Here is a 24,817-nt window from a genome sequence, read left to right as displayed (position 1 = left end):
GGACCGTGGTCGAAACTATCAACCGAGGCGAAGATTTCCTCGGCAGTACCAGAACTATGACGCTCCAGGACAAATTTCGGCAGGTTTTCGGACAAACACAGGAGGAAGCAACAGAGATGATTACCAGAGAAGCAATGAACAGCGAGGTGATAACAGGGATGATTCACGCAACAGGCAAAGTAGCGGGCCTAGGTTCCCAAGACCTTTCGTGTCCCCTGAAGAGATGATGAATGGACCGTGCCAGATGCATTTTTTCCTCGACAGCAACGGTAAAAGACAGTCAGGGCACTTGCAGAAAGACTGTCGAAATTTTCAGGCAATGTTGCGGTATGCAGAGAACGCTAATGCGCGGGCAGCACAGAGAAATCCTCGAGAACCCAGAAGCGAGATTCACTTGCCGCCTCCTCCCGCGATTACAGACGACAATCGGCATCAGCTCAGAATAGCGGCAGCACCTGCACCACCACCTTATGTTGATCCTAACTCCAATGGAGCAGTGTCGATGATTCAGAAGGGAAGGCCGTCCAATAGAGCTCAGAAAGTAATCTCACGACAGGTGTTTATGGCAGAGAAAATGCCTCCACCAACAGTTGAGTACCTTAATTGGTCAGGACAAGATATCGGCTTCACAATAGCAGATCATCCGCAGCAAGTTCCTCGACCAGGGCAGTCAGCACTTATTTTGCCAGCAGTTATCGCGGGATTTGATGTCTCTCGAGTGTTCATAGACGGCGGCAGCAGCTTAAACCTTATGTATGCAGATACATTGAGGAAGATGAACATATCCTTAGCAAACTTGAAACCAACAGACACAAGGTTCCACGGCATCACACCGGAGAAACCAAGTTATCCATTGGGAAAGATCAATCTCGACGTTCAGTTTGGGACCCGAGAAAATTATAGAATCGAGAGGCTTGAGTTTGAAGTCGTGGATTTTCCGTCGCAATACCACGCTCTGTTGGGACGACCAGCATATGCTAGATTTATGGCGGTACCACACTATACATACTTGTTGTGGAGGATGCCTGGTCCAAAGGGACCAATCACAGTCAAAGGAAGCTTTGCCTTAGCCGATAAATGCGACAAGGATTTCCACCGGTTGTCAGAAACTTTCGGGATGCAAGCTGAGTACTTGGCGTCAAAAAGCATGACTGATTACGACGTACTGCCAGACGTTGGAAGGCCAAACAAAGAATCAACTTTCGATCGAGAAAAATTCAAAAGAGGTGCAGATTCACCCGACAGATCCAAAAAAGACGACATCTATCGCAAACGACATGGATATCGCATAGGAAAGCGCGCTCGTCGAGTTCCTCCGTGAGCACTGGAAAATCTTCGCATGGTGTCCAGCTGACATGCCAGGAGTACCCAGGGAACTTGCCGAGCACCACCTAAACTTGGATCCACTAGCGAGACCAATCAAACAACCTTTGCGGCGTTTTTCGGAACCAAACCGCAAAGCCATGCTGTCAGAAATCAATCGACTACAAGAAGCTGGATTTATCAAAGAGATATTCACAGAAGCCACATGGGTAGCAAATCCTGTGCTAGTGCCGAAGAAAAACACTAAGGTCCTTCGCATGTGCGTCGACTTTACGTGTCTCAATAAACATTGTCCAAAGGATCACTTTCCCCTCCCGAGGATCGATCAAATTATCGACTCCACGGTTGGATGTGAACGTCTTTCCTTCCTGGATGCATACTCTGGTTATAACCAGATCAGATTGAAAGAAGAAGATGAAGTAAAGACTGCGTTTATTACACCTTACGGCGTGTTTTGCTACAGAACAATGCCCTTTGGTCTAAAAAATGCGGGAGCAACATATCGAGGATGATGCAGAAGTGTTTGGCGACACAGATTGAGAAGAACGTGCAAGTATACATTGATGATGTCGTCATAACATCAAAAAAGGGGGCAACGCTGATCGAGGATCTCAAGGAAACCTTCGACAACCTTGATAAGTTCTGCCTCAAACTGAACCCGACGAAGTGTTCTTTCGGCGTCCCAGCAGGAGAACTTCTGGGGTTCCTAGTCTCAGCAAGAGGGATTGAAGCAAATCCCGATAAAATACAAGCTATCGTAACAATGAGGAAGCCAACAAAGTTGAAAGAAATACAACAGCTAACTGGGCGAGTCGCAGCTTTGAGCAGATTCGTCGCGAGGTTGGGAGAAAAAGCGCTGCCGTTCTACGCTTTGATAAAACAAGGAGATAAATTCCAGTGGAACGAAGAAGCCGACAGAGCTTTCGAGGATCTGAAGCGCACAATTTCGACACCGCCAATTTTGGTGGCGCCAAAAGAAAGGGAACCTCTCCTGCTGTATATCGCAGCCACGCCCCAAGTGGTGAGCACGGTGCTAGTTGTCGAAAGGGAAGAAGAAGGAAAACTCCACGGCGTGCAGAGGCCAGTATACTTCGTTAGCGAAGTTTTATTGCCCTCAAAACAAAGGTATCCTCAGTACCAAAAGATAGCATATGGAGTGTTCACGACAGCACGGAAATTGCGCCACTATTTTTCGGCACACCCGATCATAGTGGTCAATGAAGCTCCTTTGTCAAATATACTGAACAACCAAGAAGCTACGGGTCGTGTCTCCCTTTGGGGAATAGAACTTTCCCCTCGGGACATCACGTATGAAAAAAGAAAAGCAATCAAGTCGCAAGTTTTGCCGGACTTCATCGCAGAGTGGATGGAGTTGCAAAACACAGGACCCCCAGACTTATCGAGAACCTGGACCATGAACTTTGATGGGTCCAAGAGACTAGAAGGGGCTGGCGCAGGAGTAGTACTCATATCACCTGAAGGCGACAAGTTGAAGTACATCCTTCGGATGACGTTCCCTAACGCATCTAACAATGAAGCAGAGTATGAGGCTCTCATACACGGGATGAAGATGGCAAAAGCCTGCGGTGCAACTCGACTAAAAATCTTTGGCGACTCACAGTTGGTAGCACAGCAAGTTATGAACCAATGTGACGCAGTCAATGATAGCATGATGGCATACAAGGAGGTGTACAACGAGCTCGAGAAGTTGTTCGATGGATGCGAAGTAAATCATATTAGTAGATTGAGCAACGACGAAGCCGACGTTCTTGCAAACATTGGGTCGCAATGCCTTGCAGTCCCGCCAGGTGTATTCTGGGAAGAGATAACAGAGAGATCCACTAAGTCGACAAAATCAAAAAAGAAGGAGAAGAAACCCTCGGGGCCTACCAAGGAAAAGCAAGAAGACGAAGAAGAAGATCAGGACCTGGTCATGGTGATACAGATACCATGGATGCAGCCGTACATATCATATATCCTCAGGAAAGAAATACCCGACGATCCAGTTGAGGCAAGGCGAGTAATTCGACGCTCCAAAGCTTTCACGGTGGTCAAGGGAGAATTGTATAAGCGAAGTATTTCAGGCGTCTTGCAAAGGTGCGTCACACCTGAAGAAGGAAGAATAATTCTGAAGGATGTACACGAAGGAATATGTGGCCACCACGCAAGTAGTCGAGCTATCGCAGCCAAGGTTTTTCGGGCAGGATTCTACTGGTTGACAGCAATCGAGGACGCCAAGGACATAGTAAGAACTTGCGACGCGTGTCAAAGGTTTGCCGCAAAACCTCACTCTCCAGCAGCAGAGCTAGCACCAATACCATTGTCATGGCCTTTTGCTCAATGGGGACTTGATATGGTGGGCAAGTTACACAAATCCTGGCCAGGAGGAAAGGAGTACATGCTAGTAGCTGTCGATAAGTTTACAAAGTGGATAGAAGCGAAGCCGATAAATTCACCAGACGGAGCATCCGCAGTAAAATTCGTAAAAGGCCTCGTCTTCAGATTTGGAGTGCCCCACAGCATCGTCACAGACAACGGCAGTAACTTCACATCCCATGAATTCAAAGATTATTGCGAAGAGGTGGGTATCAAGCTGCACTTTGCGTCAGTTGCACATCCTCAAACCAATGGGCAAGTCGAGAAAGCCAATGGCATCATCTGCAATGGCATCAAGAAGCGCTTGTTAGGACCACTGGAAAAAGCTCGACATACCTGGCCAGAAGAACTACCAAGCGTGTTGTGGAGCATCCGAACAACACCAAACACAGCAACGCAGGAAACTCCGTTTTTCCTGGTTCATGGAGCAGAAGCAGTATTACCAATCGAGATAGAGCACAACTCTCCACGTGTCGCCGAATATGATGAAGAAACGTCGAGAAGAGCGCTAGAAGACGACGTCGACGCACTTGATGAAGCTCGAGATGAAGTATTATCTCGGGTAACCAAATATCAACAGGACTTGAAGAATTACCACAGTCGACGTTTGCGGCCAAGATCTTTTCAGGTGGGAGACCTAGTTCTTCGGCTCACACAAAAAATTCATGAAAAACTCGAGTCACCATGGCTTGGCCCTTACATTGTCACGGAAGTAATCGGAGGAGGAGCATACAGGATAAAGGACAAGAAGACAGGGGTCGAGGAGCCAAACCCCTGGAACGTGGCGCAACTTAGGCGGTTCTACGCCTAGAGTCGAAATATAGTCCTTGTAAAACTTCAATGTACTGAAACGCCCGCGAGTTTTCAGACGCACTCTTTTCCTTTTTCGGGGCACCGAGTGGGGCCGGAGAAGGTTTTTAATGAGGCGGGCTCGCGGTGCTGCAATATAATAAAGATAGTGTCAATATAACTCTTCTTCTTTATCGACATGATCAAAGTCTTTGCTCCGACGAATTTCAATATAGTTCATCGACAAAAGAAAAGCCTTGCCTTGGTATTCAAATACCTCGCGAGTCAATAAAAATACAAAATAGTACTCAATAAAAAGCTCGGGGGCTCATATTCGTCATAAATATATAAATGCCTTGGTTCAAAACCTCGCAAATATACAAATAAAGTAAAGAGTCACCGAGACATTCGGGGGCTAGACAAACATAGAAATATAATGGTTGCTTCACAATATAATCATACTCGTGGGTTACAAAGAAATATCTACAAGAGGGAAATAACTAGTCTTGATTTAATATGTCATCAAGAGTAACTCTGTTTTCTTCAGGAGCAGCGCCAAGAAAATCGGCATAATGGCCATCGGCAAAAAAGTCGGCGTCCATCCGAAGAAGGTCCTCAATCATTTCTTCGGCTATAGGCGTAACCTTCGTGTTAATCCTGTCAACACCAACTCTTCGACGTTTTACCTTTTGATGAACTTTCGCGACAACTTGGGTAAGGTCAAGATTTGAGTGGCAGATTTGGAGCATGATAAGAGCAAATCTGGCTCCAGCCACCAATTGAGCTTTGACAAAATCATGGATACTGCGAGCATCCTTGAACCTTTCCATCAATTCAGGAAGAGTTTTTGGTTGGACGTTCCGAGGAAACATGGAGTTGTAAACCATGGACAAAGTCTTGGTACAGAAGTCAAGGAAATCGCGAGTTTGAGAGGTGCGATCTTGAAATCTGACAATTTGGCGAGTCCTCTCGGGGGTAGCCCAAAACAAAGAACCATGGTCCAGGGAAAGATTAACAAGGAGGTTCGTCCTAGCATTTATCCTCTCTTCCTCGGCAGCAGCATCAGTAAAGGCACCTATCAAAACAACGAAGTGGAAACCTTTAAGAGACAATAGCATGAAGATGAAAGATATCAGAGGATGAAACAAGCATACCCGACATATCTGCACTGGCTTCATTCATTAATTCGAGCATAAAATTTTCTCGAGTAGTCGCCTTTTCAGCTTCGGAAGCAGCAATTTCCTTAGCAGCCACGGCCTCGCGAGCTTGCTGAAGAGCAACCTTTTCGGCTTCAGATGACTTACGAGATTGCTCCATCATCACAAGTGTTTGCTTCTTCGCATACTGAAGTTGCTGTCGAAGTTCATCCAGTTCTTGCGACAAGGTATCGTCGACAGGTGCAGTATCAGCAAAAGCTCTCCTCGCGCGAGAAGAAGGCGAAACATTGGAAGGAGCGGGAGATGGAGTATAGTTATCAAATATCAACTGAAATTTAAACAAGACAACATCAAACAACAAGCAAAGATAGAGTTTTTCATTAATCTCTTGGAATAATTACAAGGGCATTACAGTGGAGCTAAGGAAGTACGTGTCGCCAAATGACTACTTTGGCGACAAGAGCAAAAGAAACAGAAAGAAAAACAGAGGCATGCAACTAGACCTCCGGCCTTGACGAGCTAGGAGTCGACGCTGGTTTAATCCCGAGATAGGCCAAGATCTTCTTTGTGTTGGGCTTGGCTGCCTTAATCAGCGACTTCCACCTTGATTGCTCTATTTGCTCGGTGTCGCCAACTTTCATCCAGTCAATAGTCTGTCGACTGTCAGCAACCAACGCGACAGTGTTCTCAACGGCAACCTTCATATTTTCTTGGCGCATCTTTAGTCCAAGGTCTTCCGGTGTATTGAACATCTTGGCAAGGTTGAGGAAAGTCGCAGGCTCCTCTTTCTTCGGGAAGAAGTAGGGGAATAATGCCGACAATACTGCGTTAGCGTTCGACACACCTTCACGAATCTCGGACCCATGAAGCTCCAGATAGGAAAGTGCGTCAAGGAGCGGATCATCGACAGGATTCGTTAGATCAAAATCCTGGTTTGTTTGGGCTGTCAAGGAAACAAAGCATTAGTGCAAAGACAAGAAACAACGATTCTCATAAAAATAGAAGGGGTCAGCGAAATTACTGAAAGTGCGGCGACTTTGAGTTTTCAGGCGCTTGAGGATTCCTTCTTCACGAGAAGCTTGCGCAGCTTTGTGCTCGTCTAAGGCAGCTGTAGCATCCTCAAGCTTTTTCTGCAGTTCCTCGACACCAGCAGCTTTTGCTTTGGCTTCATCAGCTTCGGCCTTGGCTTTGCTAGCAGCGAGTTCGGCTTTCTTGCGAGCCGCCTCACTTTGCTCAAGTTTTCGAGCAAGTGCGTCGGCACGTTCGTTGGCCTCTGCAAGTTTCTCTATTGAGATATGGAAAAGAGAGAGAAGAAAGATCAAGAATCGCGACAAGCAAAAGGAGCAGAAAGTCAAGGAAAAACAGCAAGTATAAAAGTCGTTACCTTCGGCTCTGTTAGCATATTCACGGTACCCAATAAATTGGGAACCGATGCGGAGAAGCTCTTTGATCATAGGCTGTTCAAGACGAACACAGCAAGAGAAACGTCGGCATGAAAAAGAGAGTGAAGGCGTGAAAAAACAATAAGGAAAATATAGATGTCGACAAGCTTACATCATCTAAGAGCAGAGTCGACGAACTGCCCAACTGAGGGGCAGGTTCAGCAATCTTTTCAACCCTTGACCTTTTTGGTGAAGGAGCAAGGGGGCTTGATGGTGGAGTTGTGGTGACGACGTTTTGTTGAGGAGGCGAGGTTTCTTCTCCTTCAACTAGCGTGTCTGAGGCAAGTACAGTACGTGACGTGCTTGTCCGAGGAGCCACGTCAGTAGTTGGTACTTCTTCCTCGTCATCTCTGTTGATCAAAAAATCGGCAGCATAAAAAGCAAGACAAGATAAATATTTCGAGTACAAAAATAGGGAGAAATAAAGACGACTTACGAGCTGACGAGGGATTCAATATAAGGATCATAAGCTGCCTTCGGATGAGAAGGAGCAACTTCTTCAGCCTTAGAGGTGCCAGAATCCTCGGCATCATTCCTTTTCCTTTTGTTCCTTGGAGAAACAGCAGGAGGAAGGGATTGTGTCGACTCACTGGCTTCAGACTCAATTTCTTTTTCACGGGAAGCCGCAGATTTGTGAGAACCCGCGACTTCACTTTCGGGAATAGAAGAACCTTGAGTATCTTCGGCAACGATAGCCTGTTCTTCGACTTCTCCACCCTCAGGAAGAGGGGGAAGGGAAGTCATAGTAGGATGGTTCTGTAAAAAATAGTGACAAAAGGAAAATTAAAGAGATGACAATACAATGAGATGCAGAGAAAGTGCGGAACAAGATAAAAACTCGGGAAGATAAAATACCTCGGGGAGTGGATTGGCGGAGCTGTATGGCTCCACGCGACAAGAGGAAGGAATAGGATCCTTGCCCAGGCGAGAAAGTCTTCGAATCAACTTCTCCAAGTCCTTTGGGGAAAGATCACTGGAGATTCTGTTGGCGTCGTTTTCGCCAGAATACGTCCAAAGGGGATTTTTGCGAGCCTGAAGAGGCTGCACTCTAATCCTAAGGAAGTAGGCAGTGATTTGAACACCAGAAAGCTCTTTGCCTCGAGTGTTTTGAAGCTGATGAATACGAGACATGAGTGCCTCTGTCGCCTTTTTCTCTTCCTCGGAAGCTTCGGCATCCCAGGAGCGGCGGCGCTGAATTCTGGCACTTCCGTCGAAAGGAACTATGTTGTGTTCAACGGAGTTGGCGCTTTCTTCGTGAATGTAGAGCCACTTTTTGCGCCATCCTTGAACAGAATCAGGAAATTTGACGTCGAAATAATCGACATCAGTATGAACACAGATAACAACGCCACCTATGTTATAAGTGACGTTGTGGGAGCCATTGCGGCGGAGGCAGAAAATGCGTTTCCACAGAGCCCAATTGGGAGGGATTCCGAGGAAGCATTCGCAAAGTGTGATGAAAATAGAAATGTGAAGGATGGAATTAGGGGTCAACTGGTGCAGTTGAATCCCATAAACGAAAAGAAGGCCGCGGAGGAAATCGTGAATTGGGGCCGAAAGGCCGCGGATGAGGTGATCAACAAAACTAACCCGATACTCCATTGGAGGCTTGGGGTAGCTTTCTTCGCTGGGAAAGCGGATGGCGTCCTCCTTCTTCATGAGGCCAAGCCTCTTCAGCATGTTGATGTCCTGGTTGGAGATTTTAGATCTCTCCCACTCAAGATCCTCGGCGGCCATCTTGGATTCCGGAGTGCTGTGGCGAGTGAGTCGCACGCGCGGTGGCATCAGCGGCAATGGGCAGAGCAATGTTCGTGCGTGCGGAAGATCAGAGAGAGTTGGGCACAGCGGAAGCTTTTGCGAAGAGGAACAGATGAGCGGCGCAAGCGAGGGGATGAACGGAGATTGAAGAAAGGTTTATATAAGAATCGGGTTAAGCAGTGTGCCGTTGGATGAACAAATCGTGTGGTGAAAAAAAGATCTTCCAGATACAAGGGTAAAAAGGTATTTTTACTGAGATAGGCGTTACCGTACGTGCGCCAGAAAAAGCGGAGGACGTGTGTCCCCCACTTGCCCGACGTGTCAACATGGTGGAAACAATGGACCCACGAGGCAGAAAAAGCAAGACTACTAACAGAGATGAAGCAATTTTGTTTAAGGGAAGCATGTCGACAAGTAAAGTAAAAGAAGATTGGCGACAGGGGGAATTCTTAACTACTTCGGGAGCCTTTGATCAAATACAAGTTTTTGCCCAAATGCTCGGGGGCTACTTCGACAAAAAGTAAAATTTCGAGTAAGGCAATATAGAAATTGCGGGAGCCTACAACCAAGCACAAGTCCTTGGCTGTAGCCTCGGGGGCTACTCCCATCGGGAGCGCTGTTCGCGCACCCGAGAGATAAAAAAAAGAAGAGAGAGATCATATTGGGAAATAATGACAATATAGCGACAAGGTGGACTAAAATGTCGAGCCTACAACCAAGCACAAGTTCTTGGTTGTAGCCTCGGGGGCTACTCCCATCGGGAACGCTGTTCGCGTGCCCGATGAAATTAACAGAGGAAAGATAGAAAAGCAAGAGAGTATATTTCGAGTTATAATTAACTCTACATATACTCCCATCGGGAGAGCAATATAAGTCATATTTGACTCGATAAAATGTGCCATTCCAACAGCCGGAAAAGCACTCGACAATATATTCTCAGAACGCCGAAGTTGCGATCAATTTCTGAATGCCGCAAATTTGCGAAGGTAAGACCCCAGATCCGTTCTGCTGGGCGTGGCATCGCCAAAGACTGCGCTCTGCTACTTCTATCCGTATCAACAGATACGAAGAAAAATCCTAACGGACGCGTTAGGTACCCGATAAATTTGACTGGGACTCGACAGAATGGTAAGACCTTAAGCGGCACCTGTCGAAGTTTACACCAGTATCCCGAGATCATGTCCAGGGACGTGATTTTGAAGTAGGTTTTTGCGGATTGCCACTAGAGCAGTTAACTAGTACCTGATCCGTCAGATGAACTAGCCCCAACTACCATTATCCCTGTACAATATAGAATTTTATGTGAGAAAATATAAAAAGGTTAAAGCTTTCGAGTAAAAATAAACAGTGGAGATTTTCCCTGATTCTACGATTCAAGCAAAATCTCGGGGGCTACTGACATAGGCATCCCAAATGGGCCTGCCGAAGATAGTACCCGGGGTTTACTGAAGGCCCACTACCCGAAGAATAAGAAGATTCGGGAGCCCAAGATATATCGAGGAAAGTCAAGAGTTGTAATAGGAAGTGTTATTTGTAATTTGGCGGGATGAGTTAGAAACCGTCCCGGACTCTGTAACTTGTATAGCACGAATCCCTCGGCTCCACCTCCTATATAAAGGGGGAGTCGAGGGACGAAGAAATAATCAAATCATTGTCTGCAAACCCTAGCTTTCATAATCGTCGAGTACTTTTCGGCTGAAACCTTCGAGATCTACTTACCCTCTACTTCCAACTAAACCCTAGCCTACAATCCATAGGCATTGACAAGTTGATACCTTGTCACCTGCCCCCTTTCACCCTGAATGGCAACATTGAAACCCTAGGGAGAGAGAGAGAACAAGCAAGACATGGCCATGCCGGCCCATGCCGGCCATGTTCTTCTCCCCCTCTCATCCTTGCACCTCAGCCCTGGCCCTGGTGCCCACACTCGCCACCGCCCACTCCTACACCACCCTAGCCAAGCCACGGTCGAGCTCGACGCCAACCATCGCCGGAGATCGCGCGCCGAGATCAGCCCTGGATGCCGCTCGCGTCGCGCATGGACGCCACTGGCCACGCGCCGCGCAGCCACTCCGCTCACGCCCTGGCCCCGCTTGCAACGCTTTGAGCACCGCAGTGACACCGCGACGCTGCCAGACACGCACCCAGCCCAGACCCGTGATCGCCGGCGCCGGAGACGACGACTGGTTCCCGTACTTGCCGCGACCGTCGTGGAAGCAACGCGGCCCAACCGAGCCTCCCCCGACCAAGCTGTCGCTGCCGTTAGACTCGCCTGGACACGCAGAGCACTGCCGCCACCTCGCCTAGCTCGCTAGCTCGCCGGAGACGCCGCGAGCATGTCGACCACCACCCTGCCCCGCAACCCTCACTCGCTTCTATAAATACCACGTTCCCTGGAAGCAACTGAGCACACCACCTCACTCCCCACCCTTCACCACTTCGCCTCGCACCGTTAGCCACCTCGATCGTCGCCGGAGCAAGGCCAATTGCAAGATCGGAGCCGCGGAAGCCCTGGAGAAATCGCCATTGATCCAGGCCGCCTCGAGCTCCGCCACTGCTACCAGCTGCTTCGCCGTCGTCCACATCTACCTCGCGCACACTGCCATACCTTGCTGGAGCCGCGGTGAGCTCTCCGACCCCCTACCCTCGCCGCCAAACTCCCTGCCTCTCGCCGGAGAAGACGACGCACCAGCGCCGTCCGATCCCGATCTAATCCTACGTCCCACGTTGAAACATACCGTTTCGGGTTTTAAAAGAGGCTGACAGGCGGACCCCACCCTGTCAGGCAGCCCACGCGGGCACAGACGCGTGGTGGGCTGGCCGTGGGCCTGTTTAAATGATTTGGCCCAATAGCTTTTCCCGCCGGCCCTTTTAATTCAAACCTAGTTTAATTAATTCAAATGAATTTGAATACTGCCTCCACTTTGAAATTCAACCATTTCAAATTGGCTAGACCAAATTTAGTGAATGTTATATTGTTAGAAAGCCACTGAAATTCTCTACAACATGCCACTGGCCTCATGGTCAGATTCTTTGTAGAATAAATGTGATAAAAATAACAAGACAGGGACTTTTCCCTATTCAAATAATTCTTAAAAATCAACCAAAATAGATATCAAGTTAATTCCAACTCCAATAGCTCACATTTGACTTACACAAATTGTTTATGCAATAAAATGGTGTGGTCACTTTGCATGATCATGCCATGGTTTAATGAATGGATATTTTGACTAGTTTAACTAGTTGATATTGTCCAAAACTATTAAAGTTAATTTGTGTGAAGTCTTACACTTCACTTAAACTTGTCTCACATGGATTCATGGGATGTTTGGACCCCTGGTCCCAAACTCTCTTATATGAATTACTTGAGATTTAAATCAAAGGTAGTGTTATTTAAATGGTATGAGGTGATCCACCTCATTTAAACCATTTTCCCAAATGATGATGATGAACATTTGACTTAGGTCAATATGAGTTCATCCATGATTGTTGGAGAAATTAAATCTTAAGAAGATTTCAAGGAGAGGAAATTATTTCTCAAGAACCCTATGGAAACTATCACTTACATATGAAATGCAAAGAAGTGAATTCTTTTAAACCCCACAACCCATGCACCCTAGTTTATTTATTTTGTGTGCATAGAGTAGTTTGTGTGTTTATTTGTGATGTGTGGAATAGCCATTGAATTAGTGAGTAATTATACTCGTATTCAAATTTAGACGGTAGCACCGGAGAGTACGCCGAAGAAGAAGGTTGCTACCAAGAGGAGGAGGAGGAACAGTTTGAGAACTACCAAGGCAAGCTACTACCAATGCAAGCTATTATTCTTGCAAAGTGCAAAGCCCCTTGGGGCAAGGCACCATGTTCCTACCTTTTCTTATATGAACCCATCCCAAGTTTTTACTTTACAAGTTGTTACTTGTTTTCTAAATGAGTTACTTTTATAGTTAACTTTGGTCAAAGTACAAGTTGAGTCCTAGAGTAGTGAGTTAGTCTTCCCAAAGCAAAGCAAGTTAGCACCCCTCATGAATTAGAGCTAGTGCTAAAGAATTAAAACTTGACTACTCTAGATGGGAACCATGTGAATTTTGAAAGGATTTTTAAACCTTGGAATGAAGATGCATTCCATTGAATGATTTTTGAAGGTGAATATGACCAAGAGAAGATGGTGATTTTTGATAAAACATGATGTTGGTTTGAATGCGATACCTTCCCAATTATCAAGTACCCCCACAATACCTGATTATGGGTAGGGCTTAACTGGAAGTTTATGCGTCTTAGTATGGGTTCCCTCTAAACAAGCGTCATCGGGGTTATGCCGAAAGCTGCCTCTACCACAAAAGAAACGATACGATATGATGCGAAATGAGGTGAATGTCCGGCCCAAGCCCTGTGCAGTTCCTGTGCTGGACTGTCTATCTTCACTGGGAGGCCAAGCTCATGTGGAGAGGTGCTCATACTAGGATTTGTAAGTGAAAGGTTATGGTTGATGATCCGCGTCGTGTTACGATGATTCGGGGAAATCCCGACGGATGAAATCAAATGTTGTGGCACAAGTGTGCAACCTCTGCAGAGTGTAAACCTATTCGAATAGCCGCGTCCACGGTTACGGATGGTTGGAAAGGCCATACAGTTTCCGATGTCATATCTTTGAAAATGATGCTAAAAAGGATGATGGTGAAATGACTTGTGGTGAATTGAATTGAAATCACCACTTGAATGGTGGGAATGACACTAATGTTCCCACTTGAGTTAGTTAGCACTTGAGTAAGCTTTTTCTCAAAACTTTGTGAAATAAAACTAACTTTATGCAAATAAACTAGAGCTTAGCAAACCATACTAGAATGTCTAGCACTTACTTTAGTATTGGTTTGCGAGTACTCAACGTACTCACGGCTTTGTCCCTGGCTATTCCAATGGCCAGAGTATGAAGATGAACAAGGAGATGACCAGCAGGACGCCTACGACAACTAAGCGCCTTCTGACGTCAAGCGTTGGCCTGTGGACTAGAGAGTCCTTGTATCCTACGCTTCCGCTATGTTGAACTATGAACTTGTGTTTGTTCGTTGATCAATAGATCAACTATTCGTGTAATATGGATCATGTGATTCCAATTTGTAAGACTTATGGTTTGTAATGAATGACGACTGTGATACTTAACTATTATGCCTCGCAACAACAATATTCCTGGGATTGCGATGTATGACATAATAGGCATTCGGACTTAAAAATCCGGGTGTTGACAAGTTGGTATCAGAGCCATTGTTTGACCTTAGAAGACCTTAGTTAGAATGGGCGTTCTGAAAAATTTAACTTTGAAATCAAATAAAAGAAACTATTTGAGAAAATTTACTACACTCTTGTCTTTGAGACTTTGCCAAAATTTGATAAATCATGTCTATCTTGTTGAATCAACTTAAAATTTTGCCACACTTTGCACTCTCTAACTTACTCATCCAATTCTCTTTCAGATGGAGCCGAATGAACCCCTCAACACCAAGTTTTACCAACTTGGGAACGGAGGAAGCTTGATCTTCGAGCATGACCTCGACTCCCTGTCGGATCACCTTGGCCGCCCACACCCCGAGTTTCACGGGATTCAGGTGGACGACCAGCCGGGAGGGGAACTGCAGTGGATTATCACCGCTGACTTGAGGGGCAAGCTGGAGCCTCCCACCTCGGAGAGGATCCTTTTCTCTTTCAGGGAAAGCAACTGGCTCGATGGGCTTGCACGTGCTCTTCAGGAAGCACTTGCTCGTCTGTGCGGACAGAATGCGGAAGCACTTCGTGAGGAACGCTTTGCGCATCTCGCGAGGCGTAACTCTGACGGAAGACCCATGGATGTGCCACTGCACCCCCAGTTGAGGCACCATGTGGATCACTTGGACTTCATGCTCTACCAGACTCAGAGGGACCTCGACGCCTCTCGCGCTTACGCGAACCAGACCCATGCTCACATCACCGAGCAGGGTGAGGCGATCAAGCTACTCAACAACGACCGCAGGAGCCTTCGCCAGCAGCGTGCCAAGAAGGACGCTACGATTCGCCGCCTTCGCGCCCGGATCGCGTCACTTGAAGCCACTGTCAAGGCCCAGGAGGATCAGATTCGTCAGCTGGAGGATGACGATGGAGGCATCGATATTCAGGGAGGAGACGCCTTTCTGAGCGATGACGACGACTTTGAGGAGGACGAGAACACCGAGGAGGAGGACTACGAGTTCCTGGAGGCAGGACCCGACGACTACGTCCAGATCGATATCGATGATGAGGAGTAGTTGCACTAGTTCCACTTATAGTAGGTGTGAGTTGTATCCCGTCCTTTGTATCGTAGCATGAGAATGGTTCTTAAAACCATTGGAGTATGTGTGTAGTTTGTACTATGTGTTGCATGAATGAATGAATGTTATGTTTGTCATGAAAAGATTACAAGTTTTCAAATGCTTTTCAAACTTAACCAAAATGAACCATAGAATGTTCCCTCTTATCTCATAATCTTCTACATCTTCAGATGGCCCCTCCGAATCGCACCAACGACGCGATGCTGCAACTTCTGCAAACCCTGCTTGCCGACCGGGAAACTGAAAGAGCCGAGCGCCAAGCCAACCTCATCGCCTTGCAGAACATCGCCAACCAAGGCCATGGAAATCATGACCACCCCGGATCCAAGCTCAAGAACTTCCAAAACACCAACCCTCCGGTGTTTAGCAAGACCGAGGAGCCCCTCGACGCCGACGATTGGCTCCAGACTATGGAGAACAATCTGGAGGTAGCTAGAGTGGAAGCCAACGAGAAGGTGTTGTTCGCCACTCACTCTCTCGCTGGACCAGCTCGCGCTTGGTGGACAAGCACCCGTGCCATGAACGGAGGTCAATTCATGACTTGGGAGGATTTCAAACTCAAGTTCAGCAAGTACCATGTACCCCCGGGTCTTATCAAGAAGATGAGGGATGAATTCCGTGAGCTGAAACAAGGTCGCATGACGGTGGTTGAATACCGCGACAAGTTTCTCACCTTGTCAAGGTATGCCCCTGATGAGACTGACACCGTTGAGAAGAGGAAGGAGAGATTCCTGAACGGGCTGCATGATGAGATGCAGACTGTCCTCATCAACATCCCCTTCGCCGACCTCGAAGCCCTTGTTGACTCCGCCATCCAGATGGAGGGCAAGTTAAACCAAGCCAATGAGAACCGCAAGCGCCGCATGGCAAGTCAGAGTGGATCAAGCCACCCCCAGAAGTTTCGCCCTAGCTCAAGCGGAGGTTTCCCTCCGAGAAACAACAAACCCCCGATGCAGAACTCTCGCCCCGGTTATCAGAACCGGAGTGGAGGAAACTCCAAGCCGGGAGGCTACCACAACAACAACAACAACAACAACTACAACCACGCTCCACCCCGAGCCCCTAACAACACCAACACCAACACCAACCCCAGAACCGGAAGCAATGCCATTCCCGTTGCGAACAAGCAGGACAAGAGCACTATCACTTGTTACGAGTGTGGTGTAGTGGGACACTACTCCAACGAGTGCCCCAAGCGTCTTGCCAAGCTCGCCGGCAACACCGCTGCACCTGCTCAGCAGCAACGCCGTGTCTCCACCGGCAAGAAGTTCGCCCCCAACAACCCCAACAACCGCAACGGCCGCCTCTACCACATGAACGCCGAAGAAGCCCAGGAAGCACCAGATGTTGTGCTGGGTATGTTTTCTGTCAACCACACCCCTGCTAGAGTGTTGTTTGATTCTGGAGCATCTCATTCCTTTGTCACCGAAGATTTTGCATCAACAAGTAAAATTCAACCCCTCAGTTTGAAGCATGTTATGATAGTTCAAATCCCCGGATCAACCACCAAAGCCAGAAAATTTTGCAAAAATGTGCCAATCAAAATCCATGATGTAGATTTCTTTGCAAATCTAATCATTCTTGGAACCAAAGGTTTGGAAGTTGTCCTAGGAATGGACTGGATGTCCAAGCACAATGGATTGATAGACTGCGCCAAGAAAGCCATAACCATGACTAGCAGCACCGGTATCGTAGTTGAGCACGTCTCTGAAAAACTACCCAGGAAATTCACCTGCAACCAAAGTGTATCCAAGCCAACTCTGGATCAAATCAGGGTCGTTTGTCGCTACCCTGATGTGTTTCCGGATGATCTACCCGGTATGCCCCCGGATCGGGATATCGAGTTTATCATCGAGTTAATCCCCGGAACTGGACCCATCGCCCAGAGAGCCTACAGCATGAACGCAACCGAGCTTGTGGAGCTGAAGAAGCAAATAGATGACATGTTAGCCAAAGGTTTGATTAGACCAAGTGCATCCCCCTGGAGATCCCCCGTCTTGTTTGTCGACAAGAAAGATGGTGCAAATCGTTTATGCACGGACTATCGTAAGCTTAACGATGTCACCATCAAAAACAAATACCCCTTACCCAAGATAGAAGACTTGTTTGACCAACTCACCGGATCCCGAGTTTTCTCCAAGATTGATCTTAGAACTGGATACCACCAACTGAAGATCCGAGTCACCGACATTCCAAAAACTGCCTTTACCACCAGATATGGGTTGTATGAGTACAACGTCATGTCGTTTGGACTGACCAATGCCCCCGCTTATTTCATGAACCTCATGAATAAGATCTTCATGAACTTTTTCGACAAGTTTGTCGTTGTGTTCATCGACGACATCCTCGTCTACTCCAAGTCCGAAGAGGAACATGAACAGCATTTGGAGATTGTTCTAGAAACCCTTAGACATCACAAGTTGTATGCCAAGTTTAGCAAGTGCGAGTTTTGGCTGGAAGAAGTTGGATTCCTCGGACACATCTTGTCTGCAGGAGGAATTGTCGTAGATCCCGCCAAAATCAAAACCGTTATGGAATGGAAAGCCCCAACCACACAAACCGAGGTCCGTGCTTTTCTTGGATTAGCCGGATATTACCGCAGATTTGTAGAAGGTTTTTCGAGCATCGCTCGACCAATGACCCAACTGCTGAAAAAGGACAGAAAGTTTGAGTGGACCGACAAATGTGAAGAGAGCTTTCAACAGCTCAAGAGTAGACTGACAACAGCCCCAATCCTGATCATGCCAGATATCGCAAAGCCCTTTGACGTATATTGCGACGCCTCCAAGACTGGACTTGGATGCGTGCTTATGCAAGAAGGCAAGGTTGTATCCTACCTTTCAAGACAACTCAAGCAACATGAACAGAATTACCCAACCCATGACCTCGAGCTTGCAGCCGTGGTCTTAGCCCTGAAAGTTTGGCGTCATTACCTCATGGGTAATCGATGCGAGATCTACTCCGACCACAAAAGCCTCAAATATATTTTCACCCAGAAAGAGTTGAACATGAGACAACGCCGATGGATCGAATTGATCAAGGATTACGACATGGAGATTCACTACCACCCCGGCAAGGCCAACGTGGTAGCGGATGCTTTGAGTCGACTGCCGTGCCAGTTGAACTCCATGCTCGCAACCGAACAACCCAGTTTGCACCAAGAGTTTGAACAGTTCAGACTTGAACTTGTTAGTGAAGGATTCCTAGCCAGCATAGAACTGCAACCCACCTTGGTTGGTCAGATCAAGGAAGCCCAGAAGGACAACGCTAGCATTGACGGAATCAAGAAACAGATAGCCGAAGGAAAAGCCCCCGGATTCACCATAGACGAAGCCGGAGTGCTTTGGTACAAAGAACGTCTCTGCGTACCATCGGACTCTGACTTGAAACGAGTCATCCTGCAAGAAGCCCATGACACCCTTTATTCAATCCACCCCGGAGGTACCAAGATGTACCAGGACCTGAAAGAACAATTTTGGTGGCACGGAATGAAGAGAGAGATCGGTAGCTATATCGCTAAGTGTGACATCTGTCAGAGAGTCAAGGCAGAACACCAAAGACCCGCCGGACTATTGCAACCCCTTCAGATTCCAGAATGGAAATGGGACTCCGTAGGAATTGACTTTATAACCGGACTGCCCAAATCCAGCAAAGGCAATGATTCAGTATGGGTAGTGGTCGATAGATTGACCAAAGTCGCCCATTTCATCGCCGTCAAAACCACCTATCAAGGCCCCAAGTTAGCTGAACTTTACATCTCCAGAATAGTCGCTCTGCACGGAACCCCCAAATCGATAGTGTCAGATAGAGGATCACAGTTCACCTCAAGGTTCTGGCAGAAAGTGCATGAAGGACTAGGCACTCGCCTAAATTTCAGCACCGCCTATCACCCTCAGACCGACGGACAGACTGAGAGAGTAAACCAGATACTGGAAGACATGCTTAGAGCATGCGTACTGGAAAACGGATCCAAGTGGGAAGACTGCCTACCTTACGCAGAATTTTCTTACAACAATAGTTACCAAGCCAGCCTACAGATGGCCCCCTTTGAAGCCTTGTACGGAAGGAAGTGCCGTACCCCCCTGAACTGGTCAGAAGTCGGAGAAAGCCAAGTTTTTGGCCCAGATGTTCTTCGTGAAGCCGAAGAGAAGGTCCACAAGATCCGCGAGTACCTCAAGACTGCGCAATCCAGACAGAAGAGCTACGCCGACAAGAGACGTCGGGAGATGACCTTTGAGATCGGAGACTTCGTCTATCTCAAAGTATCCCCCTTGAAAGGGATGAAAAGGTTTCAGCTAAAAGGAAAGCTTGCACCTCGCTATGTTGGACCTTTCCAAGTCCTTAGCCGCCGAGGTGAAGTATCTTATCAACTAGAGTTGCCTGAAGAAATGTCGGCTGTGCACGACGTGTTTCACATCTCACTCCTCCAGAAATGCCTTGAAGTCCCGGAGAAGACCGAAGTGTTCAAGAACATCGATCACCGATCGGTGGATATCAACAAGGATCTGACTTACCACGAAGTGCCGATTCGCATATTGGAAGAAGCTTACCGAACCACCCGCACCCGAAGCATCAAGTTTCTGAAGATCCAATGGAGCAATCATACCGAGGATGAAGCCACATGGGAACGCGAAGACTTCATGAAGAAGGAGTACCCAGATCTCTTTAGTACCTAAATTTCTTTTCGATCTCGGGACGAGATCTTTTGTAAGGGGGAAGGGTTTGTAACACCCCAAATTTCAATAAAAAGAAAGTTAGAGAAATCCAGAAACCAAAATTTCAAACCAACAAAAACTTTTCTTTTGCATATAGTACCATGCATAGGACTTGTGCATTTGAGTGATATGCCATGATGATTGTTTTTACTTGTATTGGATATGCTCTAAAAACCCTAGAGTGATCATGTAAAGATCACCAACCAAATAAATCAAAGAGGAAGAAATTCCATAAATTGCAAAACCCTAAAAACCCTCACATTGCTCTATGGCATTTTTATAAATCTTGACCCTAGACCTATTTGGTCTTCACCATTAGTTGGATAATGTTATTAAACACTTATTACAACTTTTGGAACCAAGGTTGCACAATTCAAATGAAATTCAAACACAATTCCCACTCACATATGATAATGGCCACATCTGCCAAATTTAGTCTGGTCACCACTTTGAGCCCCTGCAAATCAATTTTCCCAAACCAATTCTTGCTAACTCTTTGCACCATTTCAAAGACAACATCAAGGTGAACAACTTTGATGAAGATCACCCTGCCAAATTCATCTTGGATCAATAGCTATGCTCATCCAAAGTTGCAACATTTTAACAAGTGGAACAATCTCACACTTGTCAATTTTTGAAATTCTTGAATTCTACTTTTCCCACCACCACCTCAAATCACCTCTGGTCATTTACAACTAATATCAACACTCACATTTCAAAAACTTTCACCTTTTGAATTTTTTTCAAATTTGGAGAATTATGCAAATTGCAAAATATGGCACTATTTGACACTATTTGAAATAGTGTTCTATACACACCAAACCTACACTACACTACCCCAAATGGTTCCCCTGCCCCCTTTCACCCTGAATGGCAACATTGAAACCCTAGGGAGAGAGAGAGAACAAGCAAGACATGGCCATGCCGGCCCATGCCGGCCATGTTCTTCTCCCCCTCTCATCCTTGCACCTCAGCCCTGGCCCTGGTGCCCACACTCGCCACCGCCCACTCCTACACCACCCTAGCCAAGCCACGGTCGAGCTCGACGCCAACCATCGCCGGAGATCGCGCGCCGAGATCAGCCCTGGATGCCGCTCGCGTCGCGCATGGACGCCACTGGCCACGCGCCGTGCAGCCACTCCGCTCACGCCCTGGCCCCGCTTGCAACGCTTTGAGCACCGCAGTGACACCGCGACGCCGCCAGACACGCACCCAGCCCAGACCCGTGACCGCCGGCGCCGGAGACGACGACTGGTTCCCGTACTTGCCGCGACCGTCGTGGAAGCAACACGACCCAACCGAGCCTCCCCCGACCAAGCTGTCGCTGCCGTTAGACTCGCCTGGACACGCAGAGCACTGCCGCCACCTCGCCTAGCTCGCTAGCTCGCCGGAGACGCCGCGAGCATGTCGACCACCACCCTGCCCCGCAACCCTCACTCGCTTCTATAAATACCACGTTCCCTGGAAGCAACTGAGCACACCACCTCACTCCCCACCCTTCACCACTTCGCCTCGCACCGTTAGCCACCTCGATCGTCGCCGGAGCAAGGCCAATTGCAAGATCGGAGCCGCGGAAGCCCTGGAGAAATCGCCATTGATCCAGGCCGCCTCGAGCTCCGCCACTGCTACCAGCTGCTTCGCCGTCGTCCACATCTACCTCGCGCACACTGCCATACCTTGCTGGAGCCGCGGTGAGCTCTCCCACCCCCTACCCTCACTGCCAACCTCCCTGCCTCTCGCCGGAGAAGACGACGCACCAGCGCCGTCCGATCCTGATCTAATCCTACGTCCCACGTTGAAACATACCGTTTCGGGTTTTAAAAGAGGCTGACAGGCGGACCCCACCCTGTCAGGCAGCCCACGCGGGCACAGACGCGTGGTGGGCTGGCCGTGGGCCTGTTTAAATGATTTGGCCCAATAGCTTTTCCCGCCGGCCCTTTTAATTCAAACCTAGTTTAATTAATTCAAATGAATTTGAATACTGCCTCCACTTTGAAATTCAACCATTTCAAATTGGCTAGACCAAATTTAGTGAATGTTATATTGTTAGAAAGCCACTGAAATTCTCTACAACATGCCACTGGCCTCATGGTCAGATTCTTTGTAGAATAAATGTGATAAAAATAACAAGACACGGACTTTTCCCTATTCAAATAATTCTTAAAAATCAACCAAAATAGATATCAAGTTAATTCCAACTCCAATAGCTCACATTTGACTTACACAAATTGTTTATGCAATAAAATGGTGTGGTCACTTTGCATGATCATGCCATGGTTTAATGAATGGATATTTTGACTAGTTTAACTAGTTGATATTGTCCAAAACTATTAAAGTTAATTTGTGTGAAGTCTTACACTTCACTTAAACTTGTCTCACATGGATTCATGGGATGTTTGGACCCCTGGTCCCAAACTCTCTTATATGAATTACTTGAGATTTAAATCAAAGGTAGTGTTATTTAAATGGTATGAGGTGATCCACCTCATTTAAACCATTTTCCCAAATGATGATGATGAACATTTGACTTAGGTCAATATGAGTTCATCCATGATTGTTGGAGAAATTAAATCTTAAGAAGATTTCAAGGAGAGGAAATTATTTCTCAAGAACCCTATGGAAACTATCACTTACATATGAAATGCAAAGAAGTGAATTCTTTTAAACCCCACAACCCATGCACCCTAGTTTATTTATTTTGTGTGCATAGAGTAGTTTGTGTGTTTATTTGTGATGTGTGGAATAGCCATTGAATTAGTGAGTAATTATACTCGTATTCAAATTTAGACGGTAGCACCGGAGAGTACGCCGAAGAAGAAGGTTGCTACCAAGAGGAGGAGGAGGAACAGTTTGAGAACTACCAAGGCAAGCTACTACCAATGCAAGCTATTATTCTTGCAAAGTGCAAAGCCCCTTGGGGCAAGGCACCATGTTCCTACCTTTTCTTATATGAACCCATCCCAAGTTTTTACTTTACAAGTTGTTACTTGTTTTCTAAATGAGTTACTTTTATAGTTAACTTTGGTCAAAGTACAAGTTGAGTCCTAGAGTAGTGAGTTAGTCTTCCCAAAGCAAAGCAAGTTAGCACCCCTCATGAATTAGAGCTAGTGCTAAAGAATTAAAACTTGACTACTCTAGATGGGAACCATGTGAATTTTGAAAGGATTTTTAAACCTTGGAATGAAGATGCATTCCATTGAATGATTTTTGAAGGTGAATATGACCAAGAGAAGATGGTGATTTTTGATAAAAAATGATGTTGGTTTGAATGCGATACCTTTCCAATTATCAAGTACCCCCACAATACCTGATTATGGGTAGGGCTTAACTGGAAGTTTATGCGTCTTAGTATGGGTTCCCTCTAAACAAGCGTCATCGGGGTTATGCCGAAAGCTGCCTCTACCACAAAAGAAACGATACGATATGATGCGAAATGAGGTGAATGTCCGGCCCAAGCCCCGTGCGCTCCTGTGCTGACTGTCTGTCTTCACTGGGAGGCCAAGCTCATGGGGAGAGGTGCTCATACTAGGATTTGTAAGTGAAAGGTTATGGTTGATGATCCGCGTACTGTGTTACGATGATTCGGGGAAATCCCGACGGATGAAATCAAATGTTGTGGCACAAGTGTGCAACCTCTGCAGAGTGTAAACCTATTCGAATAGCCGCGTCCACGGTTACGGACGGTTGGAAAGGCCATACAGTTTCCGATGTCATATCTTTGAAAATGATGCTGAAAAGGATGATGGTGAAATGACTTGTGGTGAATTGAATTGAAATCACCACTTGAATGGTGGGAATGACACTAATGTTCCCACTTGAGTTAGTTAGCACTTGAGTAAGCTTTTTCTCAAAACTTTGTGAAATAAAACTAGCTTTATGCAAATAAACTAGAGCTTAGCAAACCATACTAGAATGTCTAGCACTTACTTTAGTATTGGTTTGCGAGTACTCAACGTACTCACGGCTTTGTCCCTGGCTATTCCAATGGCCAGAGTATGAAGATGAACAAGGAGATGACCAGCAGGACGCCTACGACAACTAAGCGCCTTCCGACGTCAAGCGTTGGCCTGTGGACTAGAGAGTCCTTGTATCTTACGCTTCCGCTATGTTGAACTATGAACTTGTGTTTGTTCGTTGATCAATAGATCAACTATTCGTGTAATATGGATCATGTGATTCCAATTTGTAAGACTTATGGTTTGTAATGAATGATGACTGTGATACTTAACTATTATGCCTCGCAACAACAATATTCCTGGGATTGCGATGTATGACATAATAGGCATTCGGACTTAAAAATCCGGGTGTTGACACACTCCGTCCGCTTCGTCGGATCTGCTTCCCGACTCACTGGTTCATCGTACCGGCCGGCGAGATCGGTACACAAAGCGCCACCATGATCCACCGAACCAAACCGAACGGCCAACGCGCCACCTCCCCAGTCGACCAAGGTTGAACACTTTGTCCGGCAGCTTTTGTTATGTATTTGATTTCCGAGACTAGTTTATTGCTTGCTTCCACTGCTTGTTATTAGCATCTATTTTTTTTTTGTAATGCCTGCTAGATATTCCACTCGAGAATGCCTACGAAGAATCTCGGAGGCAAAATATCTTGCAGAATAAGATAATTGCAGCCTCGATCGGCATACTGTGGAATGGGACAAAATCACCGCACCCCAAGTCGTTGCCGAGATTTTTCACCCGTGTGATGTGCCGCCAAAAGGACGATCCCGTGGGGCTGCTGCTGAAGAAGGTATTTAGCCGCACTGCTCAAATTTCATATGTGTTGTTTGCTGATTGATTTGATGAACTTTGATTTGCAGCAGCTAGCCACTGCTCATGTTCCTAACAAAGATAGTGAGCGCGCCAGTGATGCAGACATTGGTAGAAAGGAGGCGGGATTTAGTCCTATTGTTCTAG

Source organism: Lolium perenne, chromosome 4 (genome assembly GCF_019359855.2).
Source record: "Lolium perenne isolate Kyuss_39 chromosome 4, Kyuss_2.0, whole genome shotgun sequence".
NCBI lineage: Eukaryota > Viridiplantae > Streptophyta > Magnoliopsida > Poales > Poaceae > Lolium > Lolium perenne.
This window is presented reverse-complemented; position numbering follows the sequence as displayed.